Source organism: Pristis pectinata, chromosome 17 (assembly GCF_009764475.1).
Source record: "Pristis pectinata isolate sPriPec2 chromosome 17, sPriPec2.1.pri, whole genome shotgun sequence".
NCBI classification, from domain to species: domain Eukaryota; kingdom Metazoa; phylum Chordata; class Chondrichthyes; order Rhinopristiformes; family Pristidae; genus Pristis; species Pristis pectinata.
The window spans coordinates 28,275,908-28,295,041 of NC_067421.1; the positions used below are offsets into that span (position 1 = coordinate 28,275,908).

General features: G+C 40.7%; 1 long non-coding RNA gene across 1 annotated transcript in view; it reads right to left on the reverse strand.

Annotated features, from left to right (window-relative positions):
- Window positions 1–19,134, reverse strand: part of LOC127579459 (uncharacterized) — a 55,481-nt gene that overhangs the window by 23,886 nt on the left and 12,461 nt on the right. The window lies entirely within an intron of this gene.

Consider the following 19,134-nt stretch of genomic DNA (forward strand, 5'->3'; position numbering starts at 1 on the left):
TATGGACAGTGGATAATTATCTATGATTAATTGGATATACCCGTGAGCATGTACTTATAAAAGTGAAAAATAGACATGCATTTGTTGAGTTTGATCCACACACAGCTCCTGAGCATGAGAGTGTCCATTGAAGGAGAAATTTAGCCTTAATCTCAGGTGGAAACTGGGTAGAATGGCAGTACAATTTATTCTCCAACTCTTTTCTCATGTGTTGTGTAAATTATATGCATATTTACCCTTGAAAATTAGATGAATAATGTGATATGCCCCTTGATTACCTGTAGTGCCTGTTTCTCTGTAGATGATCCTCAAAAAAGGATATGACTTTAGTAGCTCGATGCTACTTGTTTGCCTTATTACCTAGAAATACAAAAGAGCCTGTGAATTTGACCTCATGGGTTCAATTTTAGCCTATTATTCTAAGCAGGCAGTGAGGACCCCGTCACAATCAGTGGGGTCCTTCTTTAAATATGCAGATTGAGCTCCAATGATGCCCAGCTGCAGTACTACCTGGAGGCCAAGAACAGGAAGACTGCCAAGGATTTCCTGTTAGGTCAGTCAAGATGAGAAGATTCCCTGTGAAGTTCTTGATTGTGGAAAACTTAGGCCTCTCTCATACCATGCTTCCCCCTCTGCATGACTGGGAAGCTTCCCAAATCCATTCTCTGCAAGGCCAGCATTAGTTGCCCTTGAGAACATGATAAGCCTCTTTCTTGAACCAGTTCAGTCCTTCTGGTGGAGGTGCTCCCAAGGTGCTGTTGGATGGGGAGTTCCAGGATTCAGATCTAGCGACGATGAAGGAATTTTTGGCAACGAAAGTGGTATATTTCCAGATCAAAATAGTATATATCTTTCAGGGTAACCTACAGACAGTGGTGTTGCCAGGTACCTGCTGCCTTTCTCCTCCTTGGTGATGAGGTTGCAGATTTAGGAGGTTAGAGTAGCCAGTGAATAAGTGCAGTACATTTTGTAAATGGTGTGCACTGCAGTCACAATGCACAGGCAGTAGGTGAAATGAATGCTGAGTGAGGTGGATGGGGTTCTAAGTATGTGAGCTGCTTTGTCGAGATGATGTTGAATTTCTTGAGTTCTGTTGGAACTGTACTTATCCAGGCAAGGGGAGAGTGCTTCAACACATATAAGACATGTTCCTTATAGACAGTGATAAGGATTTGGGGTGTAAGGATTTGGGGTGACAGGATGCGAGTCAGATATTGCCAGACATGCAGCCACTGACCTAATCTCGCAGCTGGTCCAGTTGAGTTATGACAACAGGATATTGATGATGGGAGGGTTAAATGTTGCGTTGATACCAGCATGGATAGGTTGCTCCAAATGATCTGTGTCTGTGCTCTTTATTCTATGTGATTCTATGTGGGATGACTTAGGCCTTCGCATATGAAGTATGAGAATTTTAAAAAGATCATAGATCCCTTAAGAGCATAAGAAAAAGCAGCAGGAGTAGGCCATTCAGCCCCTCATGTCTACTCTGTCATTCAAGAAGATCATAGCTGATCTTTTACCTCAGTGCTACTTAACCGCATTAACCCCATATCCATTGATTCCCTTCATATACCAATATCTTTCAATTTCTGCCTTGAATATATGCATTTCCACAGCTCTCTTAGGAAAAGAATTCCAAAGGTCACTACCCTCTGAGTGAACAAATTTCTCCTCATCTCAGCCCTGAATGCCTGATTCTGAGACTGTGATCACAGTTCAAGACACCCCAGCTGGGGGAACATCAGCCCTGTATCCTTGCTTTTAGCCCTGTGAGAATTTTCTTTGGTTCATTGAAATCACTGCTTAATCTTTTAAACTCAAGAGAGTAGAGGCCCAGTCTGTCCTCATAGTACAAGATATTCATCCAAGGAATCAATCTGGTGAGCCGTTGTCTGGTGAGCTTATGTTATTATCCTTACCCTAGGTAGAGAGGCCACACTCATACAGAATACTCTTTGTGTGGTCTTCAATCATCTTGCCTTTCTAGTTGCTTGCTATACCTGCACATTAACTTTCAATGATTGTAGAGATTACAGCACCAAGTCTGAACCCTAAGGAAAGTCTGACACCTATTGCAGACACCAATGTCAGTCAACAAAAGAGTTTGTATAAACTGACTACTTCCTGCAGAGCTGCAGTTACTAGAACTGGACTCAATGCACAGTATCAGGCAGAAATCAAGGCAGATGCCTTTTGCTAAGATATACTTCATCTGTTATATCTACTGTGCAATATCTTGCCTCAGCCCTGGCCAGGAACCTATTATGAATCTATTCAGTATTCATTGTAATGTACTGTACAAAAGCAAAACAAAAGAGAGTAGCACTGAGAATTCTTTAAACAAATCAACCCTGGAGACACAGAAAAAATTTCTGTCATTAATTAATGAATGAACCCAGCTCTGCACATTGTCTGCTCAAGCAAACAATTCATCTGATTTATTAACTTTGCTGTGTGCATCTTAATACTAACTCACCAGCTCCCCTGTGTAATCTTACACTAACTAGAACCGCACCAGATGTACCACGTAATCACTAACTGACCGACTCCTCCATGTAATCTTGCACAGGATTGCCAACTGTGGAATGTAATCTCACACTAATTCATGAGCTCCCCAATGTAATCTTGCACTAACACATCAATATGCTGTATCATGAAACTCACCAACTCCTTGTGTAATCTCATACTAACTCACCAAAGTATCCGTCATCTTTGCATAAAGTTACCAATACCTTTGTGTAATCTCACACTAACTTGCCAACTGCCCTGCATAATCTTGTACTAACTCATCAATTTACCATGTAATCTCACATTAACACCGCAATTTCCCTATGTAATATCATATTAAATCACCAGTGCTCAATGCAAGATCACATTAACTCAACCGTCCCAATAACTGCATGTAAATTCACCAATATTTCTATATAATATTGCATTGGCTCATGATCTATCACTGCCACCCCCATGTAATCTTGCAATAATTTATCCCACTGTAGTCTTACACTAACTCACCAGCTCACCCGTTCAATCTCATACTAAATCAGTAACTTTCCCAATAATCTTTCATTTTCCCAACTATTTCATATAAATATACACACTCACTCAATTAATATCACACACAAGAAGAAAATGAAGAATGAGAAGTGTTCCAATTGAAACATATAGGATCCTTGGAAGACATGGCAGGGTAGATGTCAAGATGTTCCCACTAGTGGGAGAATCTTGAATAATGGGACATAGTTACAAGATTAGGGGCAGTCCTTCAAGGCTAAAGTACCAAGGAACTTCTTGCAGACAGTGGTGAATCTTTGGATTTCTCTTCCCCAGAGGGTTGTGGAGGTCGGATCATAGAGGGTACTTAAAAAAGGAAGTAGATACATTTTTGATAGATCAGATAATTGAAGGATATAGGGTACTGGTACAGAGGGAAGATAAGGCCTGAGGCAGATCAGCCATGATCATATTGAATGATGGAGCAGGGTTGAGGGGCCAAATGGCCTTATTCTTCTCCATTTTTCTTAAGTTCTTACTCACTAGTTCCTTCTATATAACCTCACACTAATGGCCTGTTACCCTAACAAAAAGTCTTGTCTTGGAAAAGGTAATGGACATAATACATTTGTATTTCAAAGGGCCTTCAAGAGGCACCAAATAGATACTTGTTGACTAAAGTTAGTACTTGAGGCATTGGGAGACATGCACCAAATAGGTAATACGTAGGCAGTAGAGATAGAGTAGAGGTTAAAGATAGTTAGTCTGACTGGTTTGTGGTGGACCATAGAGATCCAGAAGGAAGAGTTTCACATCATTGTGAGAAGTGCAGTGATCACTGTGGTTCCTCTCTCCCATAAGGGACTTGAACTGGAGAATTTGAAGTATAGTACCAAATTTGCAGACTATATCAAACTGGGGACTGCGATAAAATACCTTGGGACTTGCAAATTAATGTGTAGCAGATGCCTGTGGTGACCCTCGAGGCTGCTTGGTGGGAAGAGAAATCCTGGGCAAGAGGAGGGAACTGGAAATAATGGCTGGAAGCAAACTTGAATTTGACTTGGATCACAGCAGACCACTAAGGTAATCTTGCAAGTGAAGAGTTGTCTTTCTGGATCCAGCCATCAGCTCTAGAGTCACATAGAACAGAAGCAGTCTCCTTGGCCCATCAAATCTTTACCAATGATCAAGCCCCATTTACACTAATCCTATTTTATATTCTGCCCACATTCCTATCAACTCACCCACAGATTCTGCCACTCACTTACAAACTAGGGGCAATTTACAGTGGTATTGTGGCAATTTTCAGTATCAGATATTTAGATGCCCACTTGATGCCTATAATTTGGGCAGAGCACTGGAAAATTTCTAGGTAATTGATCGCAGGAAGGAAGAAAACATTGGACAAACCCATGAGTAATGTGGCATCTTTCCAAGACTGAAGGTTTCATTTTTATAACTTTCAATTAATAATTAAAAATGAGAAACAAATGCAATGGTTTTAATAGAAAACAGGCTATAATTGTATCAATGTAATAGAATTTCCCAACTACATGCTCTTTATCTCAAAAGTACATTTTTAGTACATTTTTGATCCAGGTTTCAGCACTGAGTGAAGGGAAGCCTCTGGGAGACAGTTAGATATTAATTTTTTTATCAGATTTCAATTGTCCCCAGGCAATTGATTAACAGTAAATTGAATGTGATTGTTCATATAGTGTAAGTCTCGGACAATAATATCCTACAACAGTTTTAAATAACTTCCTGTGTCTTATCTTCAGTAGTTTCAAATAGTCCCTACACTTGGCATGACTTCCAGTATTCTGTAGTATCTTTTAATGGATCCCAAGACCTTCTGACACATACTAATAGCATCCAATTATCCTATAAATGTGTCTATCAGTATCCAAAGATTACTTGTATTTCCCAGCAGCACTCTATGTAGGTTCCAAAAACAACCAATGGATTTATCCATCTGCCCAATCATCACTGGCATCAATTACTTACCAAGAATATGGAACCCCTATATTCCACGTTAATTTTGCCATATTCAAACCTGGTTTACATGTTTCAATTGCTTTTGGAATTGTTAATCTTAGAATTGCAAAGGCAAATTTTGAGGTAATAAGTATTCTTCTTGGTTTCAGCTGAGTGGGTAGGTTATCCAGGAAATTAATAGCTCTGATTCTCTTCCACACTCCCTTGAAACCCAATGAGAATTGAAGGTTTGGAGTGCTGCTCGTGTATTTTAGCCAGACCACTGTAAGAGCTCTTCACATATAAAAAACAGTGATGCTTGTTAAATCTTGTATGCAAGCTCTAAGAAAACACCAAAAATACAAATAGTTCCCTGCTTGTATGTCTGGATGAATTGTGCAGAGGAGATTATGTGATTGTGCATTTATAAAAATTACTATAGTTATATGTGTTTGTGTATAGTGCAGCCATTCATATGTATTTGTGCAACCATTAACTACCTTTGCTGATTATCCACTGAAGAATTTTTTGACTTATCTTTATTATGAATTTTGTTATAGTTCTTTTAAGTGATGCTGGTGTCCAACAACTTTTTGATAAGACTTTGGTCTGCAGGTTCCTCTTCATATTGAAAGGCTGGAGAGGGTTATTAATAAGATTGGGAGAAAATAATCCTTGATCTGCAGTGAATGTGGCATCATAGAGTGCCTGATGTTTGAGTAGTTGAAGATGCCACTCCGTGCCAAGATGAAAGATATTTCATTGTACAGCACCTGTCATCTTTCACCTTGATCAACAGATACAAAAAAAGGATGAGTCTCCCTTGCCTGACAAGCATTCGGTTTATGAAATATATACACAGTGGACAGGCACTGCAACCTTTAGCAGAGACATGTGCAGCAATATATAAATATCAGGATTATCTTGACAATCCAAATAATAACTGGAGTTCTGAACATGTAAGGGTCTGTGAACGTAGAGAAGATGCTAACAAAACATGCCTTTGGAGCTGAGTAATCCCCAGCTGGCTAACTATTGACATGGGGAACTGAACTGGTCATGAGGATCATGATTATCTTTTCCAATTCACCTGATGCAGGCAGCTCATGAAATTCATCATGCCTGCACATAACAATGATCTCCGCATCCGGCTGGTGTTAGCTGCACTGCAGCTGAATGTTACATTAACTGGACTCAAAGTTTTGACAGTGGCCTACAATATCTCACTGCAGAAACCCAATTGGCATTCCTTGAAGGGGAGGAGTATTGATACTGCAGTGGGTTTGAAATCATTGTGAATTGCCACCACACACATGGCTCAACGTAGGAAGGAGCAGGCTTCATGATTCTTGGACACTGCACAGGAAGCCTTGAAGGACGAGGTGGAAGGGAAGAGGGAGACATATGAGGGGCCGGGAGGCCCTCTTTAGTCAAATGCTCTGACACAGTGGAGGGATACAGCTATGGAGGTCAAAGCCAGGAATCGAGCCCTGAGGATTTTGATGCAGTGCTGTAAGATATTCAATGACCTCACACATGGTCAAGGTCAGTGAGTGCCATGAGGCACTAACTGCGCAACAGTGTATACCATCTTCAGATATTGATCAACGTGCCACACCCTTTTCAATCACCTACCTATAATCTCCAAAATTCATGTTTTGTACATAATTTCATGTGCTCCATTGCATTACTCTAAGCCTTACAACCACGCCTCACAGTTTACGCAAACTTCCAGCAATTCATCTATGATGGGAACATCACTCATACTCCCTCTCTCATACAATGGAGTTAACTGTGGATCCATAACCTCCCTGGGAGAAAATGCCAGCCCTCATTGGAAAAGATCCAAGGCTGAGAGCACAGAAACTAGTGGTATGATTAGACCTAATCCTTCTCAGATCCTCTTTCTCCCTCCTCCCACAATTTCTCCTGAGTTACAAGCTGCAGATGGTGCAGGCACGCACCTCTTAGATCCACCCCCCACCACAAACACATTATTTTGCCTTTCTCCATTCGAATACCTATGAACTGCAATTGGGTCAGGCGGTCATAGAAGAGAGTGAAGATACAGGCACACCATCTCCTGACCTGACAGTTTCGCCCATCAGCTCAGATGATGACACCACAAACTCTCAAGGCCATTTTAGAGGCAGGAGGTGCAGGAGTCTATAGGGACTGGTGTCCTGTGACCAGTGCTAGGAGATTGCAATGGGCCTGATGCCAGTTTCCCACAGGTGAGTTTGCACATGATTTTTGCTTCAGAGGATTCAGGTGCGATTTAAGTGGGGCAGCTCACAGAGAAATAAAAACTTCAAAGGAGAATGCAGGACATTAGGGATTATTACAGATAAGTACTTGATGGTTGACATTCATCTGATGGCATGAATGACCCGTTTCTCTGCTATATGACTCTATGATTAACATCAGAGATATCCAGCAATCCCAGATTATTAAGGTTGCTGTGGTACCCCCATGGGAGTGGAAATGTTTTTTTTATTTTTGTATCCTTTATTTCTTCTATAAGGAAGTTAGTGAACCAGATGGGGTTTTCATTACAATTCAGTAGTTTTCCATTGTAATCATCATTAATAATAACAGGTGTTTTCCCCCAAAATTCTTGATTATTTATGTTTCATAGCTGCTGCTGGAGATTTTGAATTTGGATCTCTGAATTGTTAGTCTAGGTCTCTGGTTACAAATCTGGCAATTTAACTGCTATTCACCACCATCTCCCTAATCAGCTGCCCCTCTCAGAATGACAGCATTTGCAGTCTCTCCATAGCCACATTGCTAGTGTCATTGCTGTTGTCTGATTGTTGGCCAGCTCAGCTCCAGCTGCTCATGCTGAGATGGCGCAGTCTTCAGGGCACGCAGCTGCTCGAGATTGTCCTGCAAAGCCAACTGCAGTGTCCTCCACTGAAATGCGGCAGCCTTCCTCCAGCTATTCTGCACTCATTGGGAGAAAAACACATGGAAACACAAGAGCAGACAAGGCATGCAGAAGGTGGGCAAAACAGGAATGTGCAAGGGAATGATTAAATGGAGGTGGTATAGTATTTGGGATGGTTTATGTATTTGCTTTGAAATGCTTTTTCTGTATTAGCTTTTATATTTTCATTGTGTGAAGTAGACACTGTGATGGTCAGGAACGTAGAACATAGAACATGGAATGTGAAACAGAAATAGAACAATACAGCACAGGAACAGGCCCTTCGGCCCATGATGTCTGTGCTGACCATCATGCCAAAGGAAGGTAATATGGGAGCTCTTGGTGATTGTGTTTGGTGGTGGTATGGTCTGGTAAGCTGATTATTTAGGGGACGGCTGGCTTCATGTCTTTCTTTCCTTTTCCTGCTCACCATATATCTGATGCCGAGAGGTGAATCTTTATTTTTTGAGAGATTGTACAATATGCGGCAGACCACAATGAAAGAGAAAATCAAAAACAACTACAGATGCTAGAAATCTGAAGCAAAAGCAGTTTCTGTTTCATAATCAAACTGAGTTCTGCTGTGCACTGCAGGACTCCCTCTTCACACTCAGGCTGTGAAATCATTGTATGAGGATACCAGTCATAGAATCGGGGAAAATGTATGACACAGAAGGAGGCCATTTGGTCTAATGTGTCTGTACTGTTTGAAAAAGAGCTAGTTCCACCTACTAGTAAGTGATTCATAGCCCTTCATTGTCTGCCCTGTCAAATTGAAGGGGTTCATGGTGTGCACAGTGCCTTGTATGTTGCACACTTGATTCAAGTGCCATGTTGTTGGAGAATAGTGCTTGTTAACCAGTAGCCATCTATTGTTTGTCATGGAGGCTCAACAGTGTCCATGTGCCACAGAATGATGTCATGATAACTGCTGCTAGAATATTGTACAAAATGCATGGGGTATCAGGTGGCGATTGAGGAAGCCTTTCTAAGTCACAGTACATCTGCAAAGTGATAGGTGGTGTCCACAATGCAACCAGGACATATCATGGAACTGTCTGCAAAAGACATAAGCTTGCTCTAGCCATTGCCCTCTGACAAGCGGAAATGAGATGTAGTCACTTGCTTAGAACTGAAAGCATCTGTGATCATCTTTAATCGATAGTGTGTGGCAATATGTTTTGGTGTCTCATGGAAGGAACTTGAAATCCCAATGTTCTTGATCACCATGATCAAAAGAGCTATTGGTGGAACAGTCCTTGCCCTGCTCTGAGATTGGAATTATGGTTGTGACATGTGACATCTCTATGAGGGTGACTATATTGAAATGCCTTATGTGTTTTTTTCTTGCTGAGGTAAGACAACAGCCTCCTGAAAGTATTAGATTTATGTGTTAAGAGTCCACTTTTCCTCTTCCTCTTCCAGCTGTGTATTGTTCTACATACCCCTGCTCATTCTCATTCTCACTTTCCAAAAGGAACAGAAAGTACATCACAACTTAGTATTTAGTTGGTACCATGCCAAATAGTAGCACTGGTGTGGTTGTGCTCTGCTCTGGAACTCAGTACTGTTAATGGCAAAGGAATTGACTTTTGGAGGCAGAGTAGAACTAGCAACCAGTACTGTACAGCATGCTTAAGATGAGATAAGATAAGATTTCTTTATTAGTCACAAGTACATGGAAACACACAGTGAAATGCATCTTTTGCATAGAGTGTTCTGGGGGCAGCCCCCAAGTGTCGCCTCGCTTCCAGCACTAACATAGCATGCCCACAACTTCCTAACCCGTAAGTCTTTGGAATGTGGGAGGAAACTGGAGCACCTGGAGGAAACCCACACAGACATGGGGAGAACATACAAATCCTTTACAGCCAGCGGCCGGAATTGAACCCGGGTCACTGGTGCTGTAATAGTGTTACGCTAACTACTACACTACCATGAACAACAATTATTGCTTAAGATTCAAAATTAAGACATTCTCAGTCAGCTTTTGGCCCACCACTCTCTGTTGGCTTAAACAATGTGGAAGAATCTTGGAAGCAGCAAATACTTACTGAATCATCGCAACATTCAATAGAGATCAATCAGCAACAAACTTACAAGCAGTTGATGATCCCTTTCAATAATGCTGGTGGGTGAGTCCCTCCTGGTGTTGTATGCTTGTTCCGCTGTGCATAGTCAATGTGGCATTATCGTTAAACCAAAATTTGACACCTCTGCCATTAAATCACAATCTGTATACTTCCAGCATGAATTAGCATCTCATGAGCTAACGCTCCTCCCAATATTGAATGCCAGCCAGAGTGGCTTTCACTACAAATCCACATGTGCACATTAGACTCCAAACTAGATGAACATGGTGTTCAGATCATTGTGAGCTGATCCTTGTGTTCCAGTCCCTGTGTGCTAATCCCCGTGTGCTGATTTTTGTGTTCAGGTTCTTTTGTTCAAGATCTTTGTCTGCCAGTACATTAAAATTAAAATCCTCATCCTTGTTTTCACATACATTCACAGCTTTATTCTTGTGGAGCCCTCCAGTAGTCTAACCAAGGTTACCAATTGTACGTGAACATATTTTTGGAGATTTAATTGCTAGGTTTTTCATATCCAAAAGCCCTACGCAGTTAAACATTCTTTTCCATCTCCAATGTTTTTAAGTAAAAAAATTGAATCATTCAAATCATTCATTAACAACAATAGATTTTGAAAGCACCTATAATTTTCCCCAGGGCTGCTTGCTGCTATGTCTATAAGATTAATCAGTAATTTCCTGAGACACTAGTGTAGTAAGCCACTTTGGCAAAATTCCTTCAACATGGGAGTAACATTAACTCGTAACTAACACATTGCTTATGACTCCTTAGTGGCTTGTTTTTACTCTGCCTCACTGATTTTGTGCCTGCCCCTCATTCAGTATATCACTCATGTTCTCACTCACTCTATCTCTTTCTCCACATTCCCTTCCTCATTCCCTTTCCTACTCTTCCTCATTTCTTGTCCTCTCCCTTTCTTTGCTTATCTGTTTTTCCTCTCATCTCTCTCTCGTTCTGTATCATGACCAATAAAGGTCAAATCATCTTTTTTCCTTTCTCTGCATTTCTATTGCTCTCGCCCTCTATTCTCCTGTATCTATTGATTATTCTGCCCCCTTCTATTTTTCTCTTGTCCCCTACATCATTTCCCTCAACCTAATTCCCTCTTCCTCTTTCTCAATTTTTCTGACTTTCTTTCTCACTCTGTTGCTTGGTCTTGTACACGCTATTTCTTTTCCATCCACCTTTTTGGATTATTTTCCTTTCTCTTATATTTTCCTAATTTCTTACTTTCTTTCTCTTTTGTTCTTTATCCCTTCCTCTCTCTCTGTCTCATTTTCTAACTCACCCTTTCTGACTATCTCATTCAGATTCACTTGCAATGAATCCATCCCTTGCACACACTTCCTCTCCACATCTTTTATACACCCACTGTCTGTCACTATGTCTCTCTTCTTCGATCTGCTGTTATCTTTGCCTTAAAGTCTCCCTGTCTTTTGTATGCTTTAGTGTTCATGCATGTGTATTTTTCATGTGTCTGGGAGAAGGAGGAAGAGAGTGTCTATGTCAACTGTGTTACACTACAACACTGCATCTTAGAGTTCCATACACCCCTCACTCCTCCTCAATCTCTCCTCCCATCCTCCTGTCTCCCTGACCCTCTTCCTTCAGCCCTTACATCTCCTGTCTGGGTACATCTGCTCATATTATTGACCACGTTCTGGCCCCTGCTCCTAATCGTGGCCATGCTTAAGCTTCTGGCCGCACACTTGGCTTCAATCCCCATGCTATTCCTTCTACATACCTGGTCAGTTCTGGTCAGACTCTATCTGCATCCATGGCCTCATTCCGAGTTATGCTCTACCCACACTCCAGCCTCTGCTCCCTCATGAGCTGCACTTAAGATTGATGTGAACTGCTATTGTCTCTCAATCCTTGCAATGAGGAACGTGTTCATGCAATCCTGAAGAGCTAAGAACCTTGTGTCTGTCTCTGGCCTCTATATACCCCTCTGCAGCTACAGTATATAATATTTATTTTACCTAAACTTCTGTTCCTCCATTCTCTCCCTGCCATTACAAAATGTTTTCAAGATCCTTATTTTTAACCAAACTAAGTAACTTCTCCACCTTGGCTTGGTGGCAGCTCCTTTTATTTACGAAGAGGTATTAGAAAAAGTTACCAAAAGCTTGGTCAGAGAAGTAAATTTTAAGGGGAAGTTTAAAGGAGGAGATAGATGATAGGTTTGGGGAGATAATTATAGAGTTTAAAGACCCAGGAAACTGTTGGCATTGTTGCCAATATATGAATGCAAATTTAGATTTTTAAAATATTGCTTTTATTTAACTGATCCAATGACCATTTTGAAAACAAATATGATTGCTTAGAACCTGAAATTTGTGCTATATTTTCTCTAGGTTGCTGAAAAACAATGTATTCCAGGGCCAGCATGTAACCTTATTCTGACAAATTTGCAGAATGAAAGTTCCATTGGATGTCAGGTGATCAAAGGATGGAAGACGATATTGTGCATAAACCAAAACCATTAGATTAATTTACTTTGTTCATTTAGCACACTGAAATGTATTAATATAAGCAATATTTTAAAATGCATCAATGGCAAAGAATCCATTAGCATTTATAACTCCCTCAGTTTTGTTTTGAATGAAACAGTGTCTTGGAAGATACTATTAATCAATCGGATATTCAACTAAAACATGCAAGCTGATCATTCAGAGAGCTTCTGTTCTGAGTAGCTTTTCGAAATCCATTTAGTACTAAAATGCACAAAGAGGTCAAATTCTGATTCCCTGTTGATTCTCCTGCAGCAGGATATACATTCTTTGATGCAGTAAACAATCTCATTGATACATTAATGTAGACATCCTGACAGTGCCAATTTCCGGCAAGTGCTTTTTATTGGTCAGAAATGAGAAGAAGAGCCACTTCCTTTGGGGTTTTGTCTTCAGATTAATTTCCTTGTGCTTCCTCAACCTTTTTTGATAATTTCCATGATCAATTTGGTGAGTTATAATGCAGGAATGTAAGAACAGAGGCAGTTCTCAGAACAAGACCAGTGTCTCTGGACTCCGAATTTCCTGGTTAACATTCATAATATGTTGGGAGTTTGGATGAGAATTATAAATCACAGCTGTTGTATAGAATTCTGGGACTAATGGACATGAGGAAGTTGTCAGCCTAAAAACTTGTGAAAGTTAGGGGGTTATTACTGCAGCTGGGAGCAACGTCTTATTTCAATGCACACAGATAAACACTGACCATAACAGTGGAAGTGTGAATGACAACAGTGATGTTTTTGATGTATAAGGTGACCCAAGTTAAAATCGGTAGGTACTTAAGTCTGAGGAGTTAATGACTAAGAAAGAGTGAATGTCAGCTCAGCAGAATGCAATTAGCTTTCTGACTGTAAATCACATGATTCCCTAGCTCTGCATCATAAAAAGTGGTTGTTCCAATATCAACCTGAGGATGCTCTAGGGGTAATAATATTAGAAATGTACATCATCACATTACCAAAAATCAATACTCAGGGTATCTCCGTTTGGGGAAGAACTAAATGACACAGAGAGTTGGATTGCTGGATTTTAATGCTGCATTTTACAAATCCTGCATTTAACAGAATGTGAGTCAGCTCTGAATGTGTGGGCTGTAACTGCGGAAGGCCCCGGATGAGCAAACAGGAAAGCTCCACTAGAGAGATGTTCAGGTTCCAGGTAAGACAGTCTTTTCACAGGTCACAGGAATAATCATGACTTGCATTTAGAAAACATAGTTAACCCAAAGGAAAAGAGTGTTTAGTTGCGCTGCAACTAAAACAACGTCAGTGCAAAGGAAGTTAAGAGGGGTGAGCAAAAGTTTGCGTGAAGAACTGGGCTTTATGGATGGGTTCAAAGAAATTGAGACAGAGGGGCTTTGAGGGGGAATTCCAAAGTGTGGGTCATGGTGCAGAAGGCAGGACAGGCAAATGATGATCAATAAAAGGGAAAGTACACAAGGGGTGGAGAAATGGAGATTGCAGGGAAGGATTAAGGGCTTTGAGGAGGTTGTGTACAAAGGAAGGAAAAAGAATGGGAACTGACTAAGCGACAAGGTGAGGGCAACATCAGTAGCATAAGGCTCACTTCTGGGCCTCACCCACAAACCTGGGGTTACTTGTCCATCTGAAATTGATAGACAAGGCAGAGGTAGGTGTTGGGAGCAGAATGTTGGGTTACAGGAAATTTCCCATGACAATCAGACGGGTTGCAGGAGTGGGCATTGGGAAGGTCTCTCCATTGTTCTTAGCTCCCCCGGCTCTGTAATGAATGTTGGAGAAAAAGGCACGAAAGCTTAATTTCTTCAGTCTCCCAACTCTCCCACCGACTTCTCCCATTGGGAACAGCTTCTCTGCTTATAGCACTGCAGCTGGACCCCTATGACATTAATGGAGTCCAATCCGTATTTCTAACAAAGGATCTCACTTGCTCGGAAGAGCAACTTCAAACTGGGCCCTGTGGGAAGAGAGCAAGATTTTGAAGGGTAAGATGTTAAATGCCTATGCAGATTCTGCCAGTGGGCAAGCTAAGTTGCCCTAGGGGAGCTTGGAATTGGGAGCTAATGAAGGTTAGTGAGGAGGAATATGATGGGCAGGTAAGGCTTGGAGTGGGAGAGAACATGAGCATGTGAGATCTTGGATGAGCTGCAGTTTATAGAGTATATACTGGTCATGAAACCATTTGAGGTGTCAAAATACAGATGAGTTTCAACAGAGGATGAGCTACACTGAGGTGAAGACAAGTCATTCTTCAGAGGCAGTAGTGGACAGTCATTGTAATAAGGAAAACCCGTGGTCTGTATCTCAAGCCACATTCAAACAGAGCAAGAAAGTTGTTAACAACTCAGTCTCACATAAGCTGCTAGGTTAAATAGTTCAGCTGTATTCCAGGTTAAGCAGCTTTTTTCCAGGCAGAATGAGATATTACACCTTATGCTCGGGAAAACTGTGCCACGGGTAGGATGACTGTCATATCCATGAGTTGTTTTACATAGATAGCTCAGCTGTTTTACAGATAAGCCATGTAGTTAAAAATAAACATCAAGGACAACAGTCAATCCCACACAGTTCCATACCTCATTAATCAGTTTCAATTAGATGTATTACTGTACATAAATATGGGTAATCAGGAACATACAAAACAAATTATGTTATATTTTTTGTTGCTCATCTGTGACAAAATAATTGTGACTGGGATGTGGCTGGAACATGGTTAGATCCTTAACATTTGTCCTATTTATTTCCACTATCAGTTATAGTTCTAAAGTTCTTGTTTCAGAAACTCTGACATGGTTCCTCACATCTCTGACAAGCATCCTCTTCAGTCAAATATCACTGTACAAAGGCATTAATTGTTTTGTAATTTCTTACTTAGTTTCATGATGCCCCGTGCTCTGTCTCCATGCCTCAAATAGTCTGGTTAAGCCACAGTTTGCAGAAACCTTGCTCCTCTAATGAACAATGTGCTGCATACAATGGTTCTGACCTGGCACCCTGGGATTTGCTCCCAGTCATCACAAAACCTTACATTTAAGCCACTGCTGACATCCCACCAACCCTCATGTACTTTCATGGTATGTTAGATCTGAAAACTATGAAACACTAACCTTTGCATTTAAGGATACTGATGTTAAGGATCAACCCTAATCCTCACCTAAAGTGATCCCTCTTCCCCACTAATTTAGAATAATTTAATATGTATACTATAAAATCAGTTGGTTTGATGAAATTCAAATACTATTACATTAAGGAGAACTTAAACCAGATCTAAATAATTTCAATTTCTTTCCCGCTTTCTGTAACCTCACAATGCCTGGAATTACTTTAAACAGCCAGGGAATTATTTATGAGTGCTTCGAAAATCTTGATGGTCTGCTTCTATCTAATTGGACTCAGATCACTGGTACTGATCCATTAGAAGGGAATATGCTCAGTAGAATCATAAAGAGCCCATAAAACTTAGCAGATGTAGTATCTTTATGACCTCATAAAATGAATGCTTTTTATTGTTATTGAACAAACACGTAATCTGATCTTTACAACGCAATATCGAAGACCAATAGAAGCATCATCAAACACATAAAGGGTAGGAATCCATGGCAGGTTTTGTGTTCTGTACAATTAGCTTTAGCACACAGATTCTTCTCTGTTTTTGTGTCTCCTCTGTATATCACTGACCTAATTAGGCAGCTGTTCCTTCACTGATACCTTCATCTAGTTTAACAGTAGCGATCTATGTTTGGACCAATTTAAAGACACACCAAAATTCAACCTTGAACTGCTTTCTCAGCTACAGATTCACACACTTAGTAGAAGACAAATTGCTTGATGTACAGGCTGATTATGGCACAGTCTGAGTCATCTTATGATGACTCAAAAGGAGGCCATTTGTCCCATCAGATCTCAGGGAAATTAAATTAGTTCTGCTTCCCCTCTCCTTATTTCACCAGAGCCCTGCAAATTATTCTCTCACACACATGCCCATCAAATCCCCTTTGATTCTTCTTGCTATTAACTTACAGTGAAGGGTAGGTAACAGTAGCTAATCAACCTACCAGTACATCTTTGGGATGTGGGAGGAAACCAGAGCACCCAGAGGAAACCTATGCTGTCATGGAATGTGTAAAATTTGCACAGATGGCACCTGAGGTCAGGATTGAACCTGGGTCCTTGGAGCTGTGAAGCACTTTATGGTACATAAATATGTGAACCTATCTGATGGCCTGGCTGGGTGTTCAGTACTTGTGCTGCCAGTGTAGGTAATATTCCTGATGTATGCATAGCCCATTTACTTGCTTTGATTGGTGTTGCCAATTGTGTTAGTGAAGTCATTGGATCTGCCTTCTGATGGAATTTTTCTGGAGAAATACCCAGATGGTTTGCACTTATTCCTTAACTAACTTCAGCAGCCATTAGATCGTGCATACTCTGGAGACGGCCAAATGTTAGAAATGCAGTGTATTATTTTTAATATAGTAGCATGCATTTGGATTAGACAACAGTATATTATATCTAACAGACAAAAGCCATAGCAAAGGAAGCCTAGAGTAGCACCGCGTCAATCACCGTAAATATTAATTTCCTCCATTACCAGCAGACTATGACTGTAATGATTACCATTTACAAATGCGTTGTTGTACCCATGCAGGCTACTCCATCTGTACTGCCCAAGCCCTTGACCCCCTACCACGGAGAACAAGTGCAAGTCACACATTATACTGATTTGGCAATATATATATTGCCCTTCTTTGTTGCTGGATCTAAACCAAGAACTCTCTACCCAATAGCAGTGTGGGAGTACTTTCACCAGAGGGACTGCAGTGGTTAAGAAGGTGGTTCATCGTCACCTTCTCAAGGACAATTAGGCAATGCTTCCCTTGCCAGTAATCCCAACCTCCCAAGTAAATAAATAAATTCAATTGATTTCTCCACATATATTAACTGTAAACCAAAAGCAATTTCAGAAATCATTGATATCTTCCTGTTTACTGTATGCTTTAGAAAAGAAAGTGGATAAAAACTTGAGGCAACCCAATTAAGGACTATAGGCCTCAGGGTCAGAGTACCGGGAAGCTGGTGAAAGGTTAGAAATGTCCATAAGTCTTTTGCAAAAGTGAACAAATTAACTGAACAATTTCACCACTTATTTTCATTTGATTGGAATAATCCACTTTTTCTTGTTTTTGTTCTGACTCTGATAGCCTTTAATGGCTTGTATCCTGCAACATAATATAAAAAGATCACACCATCATTTATACTGATTTGATGTGTAAAATAAATTCTTGGAAGAGCCTAAAAGGCAGTTTGTGTATCTAACCTGTGATGGGGAGTGACACTCATGCAGCAACAGAACTTTACAGTAATTGTGAGGCTTCATTCATTGTCACTTAAAGGGACCTGTCTAAGCAACTGCCAGCCTATGGAGATTGAGCAGGAAACATGCCTCAGGTGAGCCCATTGTGCTGTTCACTATCCTGATAAATGTGACACGATCAGGCACACTTCTCTATCCAACTTACTGACTACTAATCTGCCGACAAACAATCCCCACTTACCACCAACCTAATGACACCACTCCTGACACCTTCTGACTGCTGATCGTAGCAGATGTTTCCTGGTCCAATACTCTGCTGATCTCAACCACCAATTAATTGTACACCTTGACCCTTGCCCACAAGCCCCAGGCCTCTGTCATTCTCACTTCATGCCCAGGTCCAAGCTACTTGTCATCCTTTGTGTGCTGTACGATAAAGAAGCATGTGAAGGATTGTGTAAGTTCTGAAAGGTAGTGCACAATCCCTTGGGCTGTATGTAAAATTGATTTGTGAGCAATGGGCTCGCAAACAAAACAGTTATTAGCCATGTCACACTAACCTGTTAATGTGCTTTTACTAACTCTATTCATTTTCTGAGCCAATGATGAGACAGTCAGCAAGAACAGTAATAACATGAGGTACAGAAATTGTAAACAGTGGCTAGAGTCCCATCCACCCAAGTGTTAATATGCCTTTACTAGCCTGAAGCCAGACTTTATCTCCAAGTGTCTGATGAAAAAGAGAGAAGGAGCTTGTCTCTATACCTTTGCATTTCTATTGATGGAGAGAAAGGAAAGTGTACTCCATATTTAACCCATGCTAAATCCAAGAATGCCCAATTGAATTTGAAAATTTTAATCAATGGCTGGTCTAAACTGAGTGAGCTGGTGATGCCAGATGGTGAAAATGCTGCCTGAGCTTTCTTTCTTTATCACTGACAAAGTGGAAAGCTAAATTAACCAAAGTATAGAAGTCACCACAGTGGTCTTCAGATCCAACTGGTATCCTGGATACAAATGGGCAATGGACTATCACCACAAAAATTAGGGTTCAGATCAAGTCCATACTAAATAAAGGAAAATGTGGCCTGAATACAAAAGGTTGGCAGCATTTGAATTTTATACATTTGATGTTGACTCTTCATTTAGGAAGATGTTGAAGAATCTCTGATGAATCCCATGCAGGACTCTCTTGTCATTCAGAAAGTGAACCTTATGGACCATGGCAATAAATTAAAAGGCAGGTTTTCCTGTTTCCTATTGATCCTATGGTGTTGTCATTCAATGTCACTTCTGCCTTCAACATAAATATGGAGGAAATGGTTTTGAA